This window comes from Lingula anatina, chromosome 6, assembly GCF_051362555.1.
Source record: "Lingula anatina isolate TDL-2025a chromosome 6, LinAna3.0, whole genome shotgun sequence".
Taxonomy (NCBI): domain Eukaryota; kingdom Metazoa; phylum Brachiopoda; class Lingulata; order Lingulida; family Lingulidae; genus Lingula; species Lingula anatina.
In genome coordinates, this window is record NC_141772.1 from 22550489 (window position 1) to 22568074 (window position 17586).

Here is a 17586-nt window from a genome sequence, read left to right on the forward strand (position 1 = left end):
ATCAGCATGATTGGGTCATTTTTAGTGAATTTAGGCTATTTTTTCTCTTTTTTCAGCATATATGCAGCACCGATAACACGATAAGTGGAAAACCATTTTACCTTTTGGCTTGAAACTTACAGAACTGATGAATATTCATAATACGCAGGTCAAGTTCGAAAATCAGCATGATCGGGTCACTTATAGGGAATTTATGCTGTTTTTTCACTTTTTTCAGTATATATATGCGACACTGATAACACAATATAAGAAAAACAGATTGGCCAATTGTCATTATACTCACAGGAGGGGCCAATCTTACTAAAACACAGGTTGAGTTTGAAAATCAGCATAATCAGTCCATTATTTTAGAAGTTATGCTGTTTTTTCACATTTCCTCACATTCAATTCTTAGGCATGTTAACAGTCTCATTATTGAACTAATAAGATACGTAAAAGTGTTTGTTTGACATTTCCTACATCTTTACAACATTGTTAGTTGATTTTGTAAAAATGATGGTAAACTTGTTATCATGTATTGTGTAATAAAGTGTCAAAAATGGAAATAAACTCATATCATTACAGTTGGTCAGATGCATTCATCCACTATGTTCAGAATCTCAGAATGGAGGAAGTTGGACATTTAACACTGTTCTATTGATACTTTTCCCATCTCATCAATTTTCTTCATTGGTCATATAAAAATGGCAGTAAACTGTTTATTTTGTTTTATGTTAAAAAAGTGTTAAAAATGGAAATAAACCCATTTCAGAACAGTGCTGTCTTGTTTACATTTTGGCATTTTCAATATGTGACTTTGAAGTTCCATGGGCCTGAAGACTTTTGCTAGTTACATTTTCTGAATAACCATGATACTAATATTTTATAATTAAAAATTGATGGTCATTATGCTGTAAAACATTATGTAATATTGCATCAAAATTTGAAGAAACCCCTATTTTGGGCACTGCACCCATGATGACCATTTACGGAAAATCATGTCACTTACTGTTCTCAAACTTACAGGAAAGAAACATGGGACTAAAATACAGCTTCAGTAGGCAATGCAGTCTGTTTGGTAAATTTTTCTGGCAATTAAACAGTTTTTTGTGAAAATTTAATTTTTCACATATTGGCATTTCCAAGGTGTGACTTCGAACCTCCACGGGCTTGAAGACCCATGCTAGTCACATTTTGTGAAAATCCATGACACTTATATTTTATTATTAAAAATCGATGATCATTATGCTGTTAAGCATTATGTAATGTTGCATCAAAATAGAAGAAAACACAAATTTTGGTGCTGCTGCCTTGATGACCATTATGGGAAAACCGTGTTACTTATGACTGTCAAACTTTCAAAAAAGAAACACAGGACTAAAATGCAGCCTGAGTTAGAAAAGCAGTCTAATTGGCTTCTTTTTCTGGAAATTATACATTTTAGTGTAATATTCATTATCTTTTTGGCATATTCATTGTGGGACTCTGAGCTCCCATGGACATGAAGTCAAATGATAATCCTATTTTCTACATGTCCATCCTATTTATAGTCAATGAACAAAAATTGGTGATAATTATTCTCTAATTTATTATGTAATGTTACATCAAAATTGACAACAATCTTTTTGCACTGCTACTGCAAACATTATGAAAAGAAAACTGTGCTACTTATTATGATTTTAAACTTACAAGTACGATTTTTAGGATTGGCCTTCAGCTCATGAGAAAACCAGATCTATTGGATTATCATGTTTATTGTATTTATGCATTTTTTGTGAAATTTTCATTTTTCTCATTCTGGCACTTTCTAAGTATAAACTTGAACTCTGATGGGCCTGGAGCCTTATGCTTTTACTTTCGTCTGTCTTACCTGTTGTGCATAAGTTGATGTTGACTGTGCAGTTAACCATAATGTATTATTGCATCAGGATTGGTAGTCTCCTATTTTGGGCATTATGGTTTTGTGCTTTTCTTAAGGTGTGACTTATGGGCCTGAAGACCTTTGAGTGGGTCAGTCTGTAAATTACCCTTGGTATCAGTAGATCAATTTCAGAGTTATAAAGTCATTTGCCTTAATAGGCCATTAAATGAGATTACGTAAAGCACACTTATTGATATTTCCCTGTAAACTCCCAAAGGTAAAGCCCTCTGCTAGATTAATAATAAGGAAGCAGTGATAATTATGCAGGTAAATTTTGTTTAATATTTCAAATAAGTTATATATATATATATATATATATATATATATATATATATATATATATATATATACATATATATATATATCAAACTGGAAGATTAAAAGTTTGAATAGCATCTTCATTGGAATTATATTTACCTCAAGCTCTGCCAAGGGGGTTATATTTTCACCCCTGTTTGTCTGTCATCCACATAACACAAAAAGTTATGGACCGATTTTGCAGAAATTTTCAGGAACTGTCGGAAGTGGGCCAAAGAGGACAATTATTAGTTTTTAGTGGTGGTCCGGATCAATAATCAATCAATTATCAATAATAATCAACAATTGCTGCCTTGGCAGAGGTCTGCACTCTCAAAGTGCTTTTCTAGTTTTGTTGTTTTCCTTTATAATTTTTTCTCAAACACTTGCATTTGTGACTTTTAACTCTCTTCTGCCTGGGGCTCTACATATTTTCTGTATTTCTACAAAAGCAGTTGTATTGTTTTTTATGTCTTTAAACATTATGTAATATTATTTTATGCACTGTCATCATTTTTCAAATATTGAGACTTTCATAATGTGAATTTGAACTCTCATGGTCCTGAAACTGTAATCTTATTGAAGGGGTGGATTGAGACCATCTTCTGGGTCTTCCAGAAGGCAGTCAGGTTATTAAGTTTATATTGACTGGTATCTATTTTTTCTGTTGGAAGACCATCAAAATGGAGGATGGATCAACATAGATACTTTGTAATACTGTCAGAAAATATCTCTGGGTCTGCTCCTGTTATTGACCATGTTACCTGTTGTGCAAGATTAAAATTCAGTGTTGACTGAGAGTGCTATTATAAGCATTATTTATTATTGCATCAAAATTGACAAAATGACCTTTTTTGCATCTTTATTTTCTGTTTTTTGTCTGTACATTTGACAGCTTTGCTGCCTTGTTTGCTAATCTGCTCCATGGAAGTGTTATTAGTCAATGAGACCTGCTCATAAGTAGGTCAAGTTAGATATGCGTCATGTCCGCGGCAAAATGAAAGTGGCATTTGACCGGGCACTCTAACATAACATAACATAACATAACATAACATAATTTTATTTCACGTCAGTTTTCCAACAAGCACAACACTAGCCATAGCAGGCTAATATCACCGACAGAATGAAATAAATTAATGTGAAGTACTATAATAGTGATATAAAATTTAAATAAATAAATAATTTATTTTTATATGCAGTTATTTTACCTGAGAAAATATTAAAAGTATTTAAGTGTTTAACACTATTGATTGTATAAAAGTGAGATGTTGCCTTAGAGGCTACCTGAGATTTAAAACCAGAATGCCTTTTAGGCTATACATTTGCACACAATTCACATTTCCAGTTTGACTGGGGTGTCCAGTTTTGGACCATACCTTTAAAAGTGTCCAGATCTTTACAATTTTTCATTGATACTGGCAACATATTCCATAGTTTAGCACCACTGTAGGCTAATGAATTTAATCCATAGCATTTTGTCCTGCAGTGCTTCTGAAGCAACTGATTTGAGTTCCTTAAGCTGTAAGGTACTTCTTTAACACTGAACAAATCCCACATGAAAGGTGGGGAGAGCTTATTTACTGATTTAAACACTTCAATTATTACAGCTCTATTCCTAGAAAGCTCAAGAGTAGATAACCCTGCTTTCTCTAGTAATGTACTATAACTAGACTCAAAATCATCATACACAAACTTTAAGGCTCTGTACTGAATGCGTTCCATCTTTGCACAATCTACAGCACCACAAAAGTTCCAAGCTAAAGCACAATAGTTAAACTGTGATAAAATAAAACATCTAAAGACTTGTAGTCTAGACATTTCATCAAGGTACTGTGAAAGTCTCTGTAACACTTTAAGTTGAGCACCTGCCTTCTTACATAGTACACTGATATGATAATGAAAATTAAGTCTTTCATCAATATTCACACCTAATAGTTTCACATGTGGTTCTGTGGTGATATTAGCATTATCAATACTGATAGTATTTCTATCTGTAGTTTCATTTAACATAATAGCATGAAATTTAGATGGGTTAGCCTCCATCATATTGTCTCTGAACCACTTTATGGCAGTCTCTGACTCTGTAGTTAGAGTCTCTATCACCTCCTGTCTGGTTGGGTGCATAGCGACTAGAGTGTTGTCGTCAGCATAGTTGTATAACGACGCTCTGGTGATCGTTGCGTAAATGTCATTCATGAAGACATTGAAGAGGATCGGTCCCATGATGGAACCCTGCGGGACCCCCTTTACCAGCGGTAGCCAATCACTGACATGTCCAGAGAGTTTAACCCTCTGACTGCGTGACGAAAGGTACGCCCATATCAAGGCACAACCTTTTTGCGACATGCCGTAGGCCCTGAGCTTGGCGATAATGAGCTGGTGCGGCAAACAGTCGAACGCCTTGCTCAGGTCCATTAAGATGGCTCCTGCGTGGTTGCGATTTTCCAAGGACTGCTTCCAGTCCTCGATCAAGCGAAGAAGCACATACTGGCAGTTGTATCCTCTCCTATAAGCGGCCATCCTGGGATCCAGGATCCGCTGAAGGAAAGGCGCCAGCTGATGATGAAGTATCTTCTCCAGTACTTTGGACAAAGCAGGCAAGATACTAACAGGCCTGTAGTTTTTCATGATAAGATTGTCATCCTTCTTGAAGAGTGGCACCACTTCAGCAAGTTTGGCACCATCCGGAAATACACAAGTATCAACACACTGATTGTAGATTGACGTGATGTGGTGACTAAGGCATGTAGCTACAGGTTTCAGTAATCTCGGTGGTACACTGTCCCAACCTGTTGCCTTAGTAGTGTCCATGTCCTTAATGATTTTCATTACATCATCTGGTGTGGTATGTTCAAAAGTGAAATCACAATTGTTCATACTAGATTTGATATTTTGCACACTTGGATGATCAGTGAAGTAAGTTTCACACTGTTGTACAAAGTCTGTATTGGAGGTCATCTCTTGATCTAGATCAAGGTTACCCCCAATCTGCGATGCAATATTCACATAAAAATTGTTCATCACATTGGCTACTTCCTGCGGCTTAGTCTCAATGGCATTTTCTGTTCGTATCATGATGGAGTTTCCATCGCTGGACCCTTTGTTTGTGAGGAAGGGCTTTATCGTAGACCAGAAATCACAGTTTTTAGGTCCATTTCTGCACTTGGCATTGAAATAGTCCTTTATGGCCTGTTTCCTTATGCGAGTTGTCCGGTTTCTTTGAGATCTGTACTTTTCCCAGTTAGCATCTGTAGGGAATCTCCTGAACTTATTTTGCAGTCGTTTTTTGTCTCGCACAGCCTTTCGTAAGGTTTTGTTCATAAAAGGAGCCTCTTTGGCTCGCACTTTGACAGTTTTCAGGGGTGCATGTTCATCCATAATCTCCCTGAGCATAGTTTGAAGAGCCCAGTAATTATCAGATGGGTCTTCAAAGATTTCACACACAGTATAGGGAATGTAGTTCACTTCCTGAATGTATAAATCCATGTTAAATTGCTTATAATTGCGATAAGTCACTGTTTTTGCTGGCAGCCTGGCAGCAAACAGTTTGAACACAACATATATCATGTCATGCGAATCACTTAATCCTGTATTCATGGTTGCTGATTTAACACATTTGTCAGCTCGGCTCACAAGTATCACATCTATAAGAGTAGATCCATGAATAGTGTGATTTGTAGGTTGTTTGATCAGCTGCTCCAAATCATACTGATCACACAAGTCTCTTAATGGCTCACCTTTGGCGTCATGTAGCAAATCGAAGTTGAGATCACCTAACACACATATGTCGGTGTAGTTACTGTGAGCTTTGTCCAAAATGTTAGCCATTTCTTCAGTAAAGGTTGCATTTTGTAGACTAGGTGGCTTATAAGCACACATGAGGAGATACTTTGACTTTTTATTAGGCACTACCTCCACAGTTATCATTTCCAATACTATAGTATTTCGAACATGTAATAGATATTGACTGGAAATGCCAAGTCCTGAAAATTGTGGATGTTCTTTTTTGTGCTTTTTGCTTATCCAGTGGCATTTTACTTAGAAAAAAGCTTTTTAAAATTATCTCTGAGCTTAATTGTAAGTCCAGTTTGAAATCTTAATTTATGGAGAAGTTGATGATATGCAGACCCATGAACTGTAGTGATGGTTGGGGGGGGTGGGGGTGGGAGGGGGGGCGGATAATTGGCCAGGAAAGGTCCACTCGGAATCAAAATTTGATCTAATTAGTAGGTTCCAGGAGCACGCATAAGTTTTACAGTATAATAACTTTTATTTATTAATTAATTAATTTATTTATTTATTTATTTATACTTTTTCTGTTTTTGTACGTAAACTTTGTCAATTCGGTTAAGTTAAAGGCATGTAGCTTCTTATTTCATTGTTAACTCCATTTCAAATTATTCAAAAGTGGCATAACTGAAACGTACAGTACGTGCATGGGCTAGAGACATTCCCTGTTCAAGCCTGTTGCGGCGAAGTCGAGCTCGAATGTGGTCGTCTCTTTGATCGGTTAATGAACATATATCCACCACAGTGCAAAAATTAATTAATACATAAACTAAATCAAAACAATAAGATGATTTAATATTTTAAAACGATTTTCGTAAAATCGCCACTGAGTATAAAAAACAACCAGGTGACAGCCAAGCGTGACGTGATTGAGTTATCCACGGTTTCTGCAGGTGTGAACACCTATTCAGTTTATTCAATCTTTCAGCCTTCCCGCTACCTTTTCTTTACAGGGGAGTGAGATCTTATCTACCACAGTTTATTTGGCAGGTGAGTAAACACAATACTTGTCTGAGATGGCGCATTGTTACTTTTAGTTGACCTGCACTTGCTGGGGTGTCAACTATAACTGCAGGATCAACCCATGGTTGCGTTAAAAGTTATTGGTCTTTGTTATCTTCTTAATCAAGTGATGGTGGCTCTGCCATCATCTTTATCTCTATGTAAGTGCAAAGATACCAGCAGTGTTCAAATTATTCTCAGAAGCATTGATTTTAAATAATCATAATGTGAGATTTATAGCTAGTTGACATTAGCAGTGTTGGTTTTTTAAAGCTTGGGCTATTTTCATGGGGTACAATGGTCAAATCTGCACACTTCAGATTATTCTGTTCATATTTTATTTGTGAATTCACTTTGTTCCAGGTGCTTTTCAATAGCTCTTCAATGATTAACAGTGGCTCCATCTATTGCAGTTTCATAAAGTTGTCTTCTCTCTTGAGGATTTACACATTATGTGAAAAAGGTGAAGCAATCATGTAAGTCTTACAAGTCGTGTTTACACCCAAGTTAGATTGCCCTTTCTCAGTGTGACCCACCTCGATCTTAGACTATCTTATTCAACGAGGCCAACAAATTGGCATAAAATGTTTCCATTACTTTTATAAAGCACCCGCCAACTCCAGTTGGCTCCTAGCACAAGGTATATATATTGCTGTACCTTTGCAGGCCAGTAGCCATTTAATTGGTATTGGAAGGGGAGTGAAAGAACTGCACTTTTACTAAAAAAGGTCCACTCTGAATCAAAAGTTCTTCTCTTGTAGCTTCAGTGTCTATGGGGATAGAATGCACCTTTTTGAAAAAAGACCTCAGGCCTGTTTTTAAATCACTAGCTACAGGCTAGGCCTGCTTTGTGTTGTTTTTTCAGATGGCATACAGAGATGAATCACACTAAGAAGAGGCAGCACAACTTGACTGTAAACACACCTGAAAAGTGAGGTAATACTATAGTATTTCGAACATGTAATAGATATTGACTGGAAATGCCAAGTCCTGAAAATTGTGGATGTTCTTTTTTGTGCTTTTTGCTTATCCAGTGGCATTTTACTTAGAAAAAAGCTTTTTAAAATTATCTCTGAGCTTAATTGTAAGTCCAGTTTGAAATCTTAATTTATGGAGAAGTTGATGATATGCAGACCCATGAACTGTAGTGATGGTTGGGGGGGGTGGGGGTGGGAGGGGGGGGCGGATAATTGGCCAGGAAAGGTCCACTCGGAATCAAAATTTGATCTAATTAGTAGGTTCCAGGAGCACGCATAAGTTTTACAGTATAATAACTTTTATTTATTAATTAATTAATTAATTAATTAATTAATTAATTTATTTATTTATTTATTTATTTATTTATTTCAAAAAATCATCCAAGTTTACTTTGAGCATATATATATATAACACTTTACTGATGGCAATCAACCATTGGTGGCTGGTAAAATGTTCTGGGTGAGAAGGCACACCTATGAAGTCAGCTGCCTCTGCATTTCTATGTGGGAGCTGCACTTTCTGCTGCTAATGGCTTTCTACTTGATTCATTTGCTTTCCAAGCTGTTTTGGCCAATTTTTAGCAGTGATGCAATTAACATGAAGCCTGAGGCAGGGAAGCCCATTTATTTGAGGTGGAATGGGTGAGTCATAACTCCCTTTTACTGAGCTTGTTGTGAGAAAGAGCATTTTTTGGCTGTTAATTGGTTTTCTAATTAACTTGTGTATTTTTTTTTCTGATTTCACTCCCTCAGTGCATTAAGACAGAATATTGATAATTTTGTCATTTTGTTATTATTTGTGTCTAAACTTAAACGAAACTACCTCATTTTATTAGCCTGGGGCTCAAAAGTTTTGATAAACAAAGGTATTTTGCTAGTGTGTGATAAAATCAGGCACCTGGTGTAAGCTGATGTAAGAGTTGTCGGAATAGCACACCCAAGCCAAATTCTCTAAATCTGAACATTTAGCACTCTTTGCTCTCTAACGGAGGTCAGCTGAGCAATGATGTCTTTTTTAAAAAATTATTTAGAAGTTATTATCACAAAAATTTTTGCTGAACAGAAATATGCACAGAATAATCAAATAATTATCTGTGGAGATCTAATGCAAAAGTCTCTCTCTGACCCTGGTAGAGGGTGAACATTTTGGGTGCATGCATGTGTATAGAGGCTCTCCTTTGCAGTGAAAATTGCTCGTGTTACATTGCGTTACTTTTTCTGTAGCCAGCTGAAAGGCAGGAGTAATTAACTTCTCACGGCGGGGTACTGTACCTATACATGGGAGAGAGATTTGGGAGCTGCAGCGGAAAAAGGAAAACAACCTTGTTAAACAACTGAGGTGAGGTATTTGGCTAATTTTCTTTAATTTGTTCTTAATTGTTATTTGTTTGCTTTGGGGGAATTTGACTATCTCTTAGGCATAAGCTGTTTGACAAATGCTTAAGGTAAAATAAATAAATTTTTGATCATCCAATTATATTATATTGTTAATTCCCTAAAGGAAAAGAAGCGTTTGTAAAATGCAGGATTATATGTAATTAACAGTGGTAGTTTTTGTCCTATTATTTACTATTAACAATATTAATTACAAAAAGCACATGTAAAAGTAGCAATAAGTGTTTTATGTTAAATTCTAAAGTATTGATTTTTATATACTGATATTTCAAAGATTTGTTAAATGTATGTTCAAAGTTGTAAAAATCCTAGTGTAGCTGTGTGTTTATTTGTCAAGTAGGCTTCAGACTTAAATACAGAACAGAATTTCTTTCTGGCTGTAAGAATTTAGAGAAAAATAACCTGAAAAACACAAAAACACAAAAAAATAAAATTTAAATTAACGTTTGAAAATAAGCTGAATTTATACATATATACATATCAACATTACTTGATTGCTCAAAGTAGATGACTAGCAAAATGCAGGTGCAGATATTGTAAGCTAAAAAGTAATCTACAACAAAAAACACAAATCTGTTGAAGTTTTTCCACTCACAAAGATAAAAGTTGTACTAGTGACTTTTTTTTGTTCATTTCAGTGATTTTTATTTTATATATATAAAGGGGCAGTTTCACAATATATCAAAATTAACACAAGTTATAAGAGCTCATAACTGTTTTATGGATTATGTAGTCTTTAAAAAGAACTGTACTCAATATAATATAATTTATAACCCCGTCATTTGCGTCAAAAGGTCACGGAGGTACATATATTAGTCTGGGTATGTGTGACCTCATGTTGCCTTTTTACTTGGAAGGTCACATGTACCCCCTTTTACAGGCTCAAGCACAGTGTCAGTTTATGGAGTTTGAAACACGGTGATGTACAGTTGAGTGTTTTTTTGCGTGTTAAGTTTAAATCCATATATTTGGGGATGCCTTCTCTAAAACAGGGGCAATAAACTGTCTGTTGAATAATCTCGACTTTCATCGTTACGCTCAGTTATATTTCAGGCCCACTTGTCCTTTTCTTTTTAGATCCATTAATAGTTCATATTCTTTTTCATTAATTTTTTTTCTATTTCTATTTAATGCACCTCCCTATTCTGTTGGTTCACTGCAATTTGGATTTAACAACCATTTTATCTGATCCAGAAATTTGTAAGTTTGATAGATTAGGACAAGTGACTCATGTGCTGGTGGAATTAAATGGTTATTACTTTTCCAGATGGAACACTTCAATTCTGAGACAGAATTTTAATTTAATTTTAATTTTGCTTTTTATGTGATTCAGCATGAAACTGGCTCTCATGGGGTTCTAAGTGTCATGATTGTCTGCTGCTTTCTGTGAACACTAACTGTACAAGAGGCATTTATATTTCAAAAAATGATAGGGAAATAAGGATTAGTATTTTTCAATTTTTTTTATGTCTTTAAATTCAAACCTTATTCTGTTAAAGGATATACTATTTTTTGTGGAACTTCTCTCTCAGTGCCCTAAGATAGTTGTTTTGCAAAGATAACCAATATGTAATATAACGTGATCCTTTGATTGTTGATGTGACATATTATGTCACTTTCATTGTGTTAGTGGTGCACAGATTGTGATTGGATGTGACATTTAAAACCCATTCTTGTCATATGACACATCTCAACAATGTCCTTAGAATGGAAGATATAAATTTGCACCTGCTGTTTAATTTGTTGTTTTTATTGCAAGTTGACCACCTGTCCAGGTAGCTTGAAGATTAAAGGCAAGTGGATGTAATGTCAGATGTAAAAAGACCCCCCCCCCCCCCCCCCCCCTCAACCCTAGTACCATCACCAAATGGGTGGTACAGTTTTGTCATTTTCCCATACTGCCCGCTCTGGCTTTTGTGGAAAATTCATACTCCTAGAGATACTATTCCAAATAGCTAAGGATTCCACATTGAAAATAATTAGCAAGCACCTGTTCAGAATATCAGTGATTGGGTGAATGGATATTAACTGTTGCACTTAAGAGATTTTTTGAAGGGTCTTTGAGTTGACATGTTTGACAGCTATGGAATTTCTTTCTTTTCCCCTTCTTCTTCTTCTTCTTCTTCTTCTTCTTATTTGCTATTTTTTGACAGTTGTTTTTTTAGTTCTAGTCAAGAAGAATTTTTTTTTGATTGTTTAAGCTGCTTTGTTTACATAAGTTTTTTAACTTCTCTCTATTCAGTCTGTTGTTTCATGATTTTCAGATAAAGAAATATTTTTACCAAGTGATGTAGCCAAAGTATTTAGTTGAATTGAAAGAAACGAGGAAAAAGTACAACAAAATAAGCTTCATTTTCTTTCTTGGAACAGTTTTTAGCCCTTACAAAGGTTAACATCCCAGCTAGGGTAATCATTTTGACTGTAATCTTGTTTATTAGGCGCACTATATAACAGCTGAGCATGGGGAGTTTAAACTGATATGTTTTATGTTTAAGTTTAAATAAACTTTGTTGTGTTACAATGTGTAATGCACTCAAAGTTCACCAACATACAGAGTTAGCATACTTCCCACGTCTATGGGCAACAGAAGAACACAATCACACTGGCGGAGGATAAACCAGTACCGAACTATTTTAACGTGTGCCATAAGCCATCCAGTGAATGATTAGAAGAGGCAGGATACAGGTGGACTATTGCTGAGCTGGTTCTTATCTCTGAATGTGCTTGATGACATGGAAGAAAGTACTTCATGACTGGTATATTTATTGTCGCTGTGAACCGACCTCAGTTTTGGGCCAACACCTCCTCACGGACTCCTGTCAGCTTTGCTTTTCATCTGTGACTTCCTCACTGGTGGCAGTAAAAAAGGTAAAAATAGGATGGTAAAATTTTTTTTATTCTGTTACTCCTTCAACCACAGGAAGTTGTGTATGAAGGAAATGGTTGTCGAGTAAGCCAAGATTTACATCCTAGTATTGGGATTCATACTACGAGGAGTTATTATAACAGCTAGCTACTGCCAGTCACAGACTGAGATAGCGATCACATTTCTGGAAGAAACTGAAGCAAGAAGGGAGCAAGAAGAGTGCAGGCCTGTCTCACACTGAGAAAAAAAGGCAATAGGTTGGTGATACTTGTAAACAGACTAACATTGGTAAGTTTTTTCTTCAGCCTAAGAGGACTTACATATATGTTCTAAGCAGACTTAAATGTATATAGTAAACCAGAGCGTCATCTTAGAGGGTTTTAGGGTGAGTCTTAACATAAATGTTTTGCTTTTTTGTCTTTTTTTCCAAAAAATACATACACATTTTGAATTTAGTTAGTGCCAATCAAGTTGTTTGTCTCACACTAGTAGGTTTGAAAATTGTTGGCAATTCTTTTAATTCTTATGTGATCTTCTAGCTCTGTTATAATAATAATCTTTTTATTGAAACATCGCAACCCGAAGGTTGAAGTTATACACCTTTTATTTATCTATTTATTATTTTTTTTAAATCAATTTTTTAAAGTCAGAGATGCCTGGTCTTTTTTTGACTATTGACTACTTTCATTTTTGGGTTGGGTCTTTTTTTCGTCAATGGTTTAAAAGTTAATTTGGGTTTTTTAGTAAGATGGAGTAAAGTTTTGGTACCAGGAATAGATGATTGATTCCTCACTCTGAAAGTAAAACTAGAGGGTAACCGAACCAGGATGTACCAGCTTTTTCAAACAAGAAACCATGTAATTTCTAGTAACTGATTTGCAAATGCTTTCAAGTTTGCAGTGATGAAATACAGTGTTGTTTTCTGGGGTTTTTTTATTGCGTATAGTATCTTGGGGCATGTTGTTATACATATGATGTCCATGAAGTTTATTTACACAAATGGGGCAAAAATCTTGTTTAAAGGCTTCTGGTTGACTCTCTGCATGTTGCTGTGCAGTAGGATGTATAGGGTTATGAAAATACATGGTTAGGGCTATGCTGTATTTTGTTCTTTGGCAAGCTTCATGGATACCTGATTTATTGTGTAAGTACCAAAATATCTGCCAATTTGTGGAACAGTAGGAGGCACAGTGGGGATAGTACATGGATTTCCAGTAATTCTTTCTTAAATCTTTAAACAAAGTCTTTTCGTTTTGTCAGTCCTCGTAATATTATAAGAAAAGTTTCTCAGGTAAATCTATAGTACATTGTGCAGGCCCATAGCCAGGGGGCTTGGGGGGATCAAAAGAACCCCCCTTTTTGCTGGGAAAAGGTCCACTCTGGGTAAATTTGATCTAGATAAACTAAGGTTTCATGACTAATTAAGGTCCACATTTTCAGAAAAAGAACCCCCTTTTTGCAATTGCTTCCTATGGGCCTGTTGAGAGAAGCAGCTGCTCAAAAGTCATCCTTAATTATATGGGTTTATATATTTTTTCCATCCTATTTTCGCACCTTTATCAGAGGAGTGCCCTAGAACCTCTCCTTTCTCCAATCATCCTTCCGGAAAATTGCAGGAGACTTCAAAGTCTTACAACATTCTCTCTCCTCTTGAGAAATGCCACTGCCATTCCATCCACTCCTGTAGTTATCTAACTTCTTACTTCCTCTTTCACCTTTGATAAGAAAAATAAGAATCAAGGATAATTTAAAGAAATTAGAAATTTATTTCTTTTGTTTAAAATCGTAGTGTTTGATTTAGAAAAAGAAAGATACAACATCTTTTCAAATTGCCAGATACAAAATGGTATAATTGTGAAAATGGTTTTATATTATAACTAAGTGTTGTTTGAAGACGTCCCACATATACCTCCACTGATATATCATATTTCAGACAAAATAGTCCTTTAATTCCCATTGTACATAAATTATGGGGACGGTGAATACAAACAAACAACAGCAAGCTAAGTAAAGCATATACCTGTTTTGTAGGTGTGAAGAGTTGGATGAACTTTTCTCATTAAAACCAGAAAATGAACTTTGTCAGATTTGTCAACTTCTCAGACAAAAACATTTTTTCAGGCCCAGAGGTCACAAACACAAGGCATATAGGATTGCTAGGGTAAGCTAAATAGTTCATGTTCCATGAAATTGAACAAGTGTTTGTTATTACTTTCTGGTAGGGTTTGATGGACTTTAAAATGATTCCCCAAGAAGGACAAATTAACTGAGTCTACTTTGTGAACAGCTAAGAATTTGTGTGTTTAAAGAGCAGAATATAGAAAACAAAAGTTCACCATTGATCCATCACACAGAGAGGCTGCAATGATGGGAACCAATTAGATTTTTGTTCTGTAAGTATATAAAGTAAGAAAAAGATCAGAGTCACCTTGGATTGTCTCTGCCACTTTCAGTAATCTTCAAACTTGGGGTAGGTAGGCTGCTTCATCTGTTGTCCAAACCAAGCAGGTATGGAATCAGCAATTTTAAATTGTTGGGAGCTAGGGGAGTCTGTTTCTGAAAGGTGGACCTTTTATTGGCAAGACCATAGTTGATCCAACTGGAGAAAAGACAGTTAACATCAGATGTTGATTCAGAGTGGACATTTTAAAGACACATTGGGAGGTGATTTTTGCAAAATAACTGATTCTTACACATGTATATGGGCCCAGCTGAGATTACTTTTGTTAGAAAAATATAAAATATATTTATGATAAAACTTTCTAAATGGTAGAGTCTATGCATTGATATGGTTTATGTACAGCCAAAATGCCAAGGGGGGGGAGACATTTTTGTGTTTTTTTTCTTTTTAATTTTCATCTGGAAAAAAAAACAGTCAAAATTTAGTTCTTCTCATAAACACAGTTTGATAATTTTATGCCACTTAGTTGCCCACTATGTATTGCGTGGGCCTAACATACCTTTGCCTTGAGGTATAACTGCATAGTTTTGCTCATCAAGCCCATCCTCCATGGCTCTGTTCACATCTCACATACGTTGGATTGGTGCTGAATTTGGATAAAATATTAATTAAAACATTTAGAGGTGAAAGTATATGTTTTATATGTGTTCATAAATATGTTTCTATATATATGCACTGCCCATTGGACTAATTTCTAGTAATTGACTGGCTGCCTGCATTTTAATCTTTGATAAAAAAAAAAACTGAACAACATGCTGTGGATGATCTGGTTAATTACAATCAGCAGTGACTCATACTGCAATCCCTCTTTCTCAATGCCAAAATTTTCATCCAGTATAGAACCTCTCCACATTTTCTGCCATGTGAACAAAACCGTCTCACTGCTGTTGCCAAGGTATGCATGTGACCTTAGCCGTGACCTTAGCCGTGACCTTATTAGCAAAGCTTGAATTACTGGCGGATAATCTTGGGATGATCCTGAAAAGATTACCTCAGAATGTGTTCAGGTGATTACTCAGGTAGGTGATGTGAGTTCCTAGAATGGAACTGAAAATATGGCAATATGGCAGGCTGAGATCACAGTTATAGGGAAATGTGGAGGAATCATTATTAGCTTAAGGTTAATAGACTTAGTTTTATTCAAATGAAATACCAATATTTATTTTGGCTACTTGATGATTTTATGGCTCAAAAGCTAATTTTTACTCCTTGGTTTAAATGAGAAAAATAAGGAAAATTGTATTTAGGAGGACCGTTAACTCACACGTACGGTACATTTGCGCATGTTTACGGGATGTATTACCTGGGAAGGAGAATGTTTTTTGTCAGTTTGAAAGCTCAGTTCAAAGTACAACTTCCATTAATAACCCTGGGCATAACGTTGGGTGACATGAAACATGGCAGTGATTCATGGTGTCAGCTGTGACGGCTTGTTCTGCCATGTTACAATGAAAGTGGGTTAAATGTTATAGCCTTCAATTATTGGAATGTCTTTGTCAATTTGAAATCAATTTTGCTAGTGCTTTCATTTCTTTTTTTTTTTTTTTTTTTTTTTTGTAGAAATCTGTTCCTGTTGAATCTGTGTTCAAAATGGGTTTACAGTAGTTATCAGGTATTTTGTCTTAAGGACTGCCAGTAGTTGTACAAGAAAAGCTGCTATTGTCCCAGACTGTACTGTATTTTGCAGATGTTACTTACAGTACTGGTACAAATGAAGTTGGCCTCACAGTCTTTTGAATATTTGGATTGGATTACAGTTAGCATAACTTTAACTCTCGTATGTTAATTTGATATGCTTATATTCAAAAACATTGTTCTTTTTCAATGACTTTTTGAATCGACAGATTTCTATGTTTTTGGTTATTGATAAAATCAGTACTTCGATTGGCTCATCAATTTTACGGAAAGATAAGAGCAAGCTGCATCTGTTAGTTCAACACTTTTCATTTTATCGAGGTGGGTGGCGCCATGTGTTAGCAGCTAGTTTTTCATGGAACAGGGAGTTGCAGATCCTTATCATGTTGAAACTAAACACGTGTTGTTCAGGGTTCATTTTTTCAAAACTTAGTAACAGATCTTTTTAAACACCCCGTTAAAATCTCAGAAGTTTTTATGTTCTATAATTTCTTTCACCAAACACATTCCCAGAATTTTATCATGATCAGATAGCTATAGTAGTGCTTCTGAAAAATATTACCCCAATTCACAAAAAGTATTACTTTAGACCCATCCTTCCTCCGTGAAGTTCTAGTATTTTCTCTCTCCACTAGAAAGTCCTTAATCAGCTCTAGTGCCCTCTAGTGGTCGGTGTTGTTGATCTCAACGAGATAGTAATTATTCGAAGGATGTAGAGCCACAGGAGCAAGGAGAGTGGAATATGGTGCCACTGAAGTCTTTTGAATTCTCTCACGCTTTGCTCTGGAGTACATATACGTGTACATATTCTGATGTAATAAATTTAGTTCATTATGTTTACACGTAATGTGACATATTTTGTAAACTTTTTTTACGTAATGAATCTTTAGAATACCATACAGTTCATGACTGGATCTTTTCAGATACACACGTTTGGAATCATCAGAAATATATATCCACATATATGTAGCAGTTGTAATATTTTTAACTGCAGAAAATAAAACTCATCCAGTTTTGTTTCGACCACTCAATAGAAATTGTCTCATTATAAAGTATTTATGACTTAAAAATGTATTTAACTTTAAAATTCATAACTTTCCCCCATTGAAACTACACAGTTCGTGTGTTTTCTCTTGTGCATGCATCCATGTGTGTGTGTGTGTGTGTGTGTGTGTGTGTGTGTGTGTGTGTGTGTGTGTGTCATTTCAATGAGATATTTTTAAAAGTTCATTGCAGAATGTTTCTCAAAATGGGTCATTTTAAG

At 35.5% G+C, this 17586-nt stretch overlaps 1 protein-coding gene across 5 annotated transcripts in view; it reads left to right on the top strand.

Moving 5' to 3' along the window:
• The first annotated feature begins 7379 nt into the window (after positions 1-7379).
• Positions 7380-17586, top strand: part of LOC106153008 (neuroglian) — a 36895-nt gene continuing 26688 nt past the window's right edge. The window contains exons 1-3 of one of the 5 annotated variants that reach the window (XM_087015408.1): positions 7380-7464; positions 7854-7924; positions 9190-9304. The gene's annotated coding sequence lies outside the window, so the exon portion shown is untranslated. Of the gene's footprint in view, positions 7465-7853; positions 7925-9189; positions 9310-12330; positions 12515-17586 lie in introns of those variants that run through there. The other 4 variants (XM_087015404.1, XM_087015402.1, XM_087015403.1 and 1 more) reach the window with 4 other exon arrangements.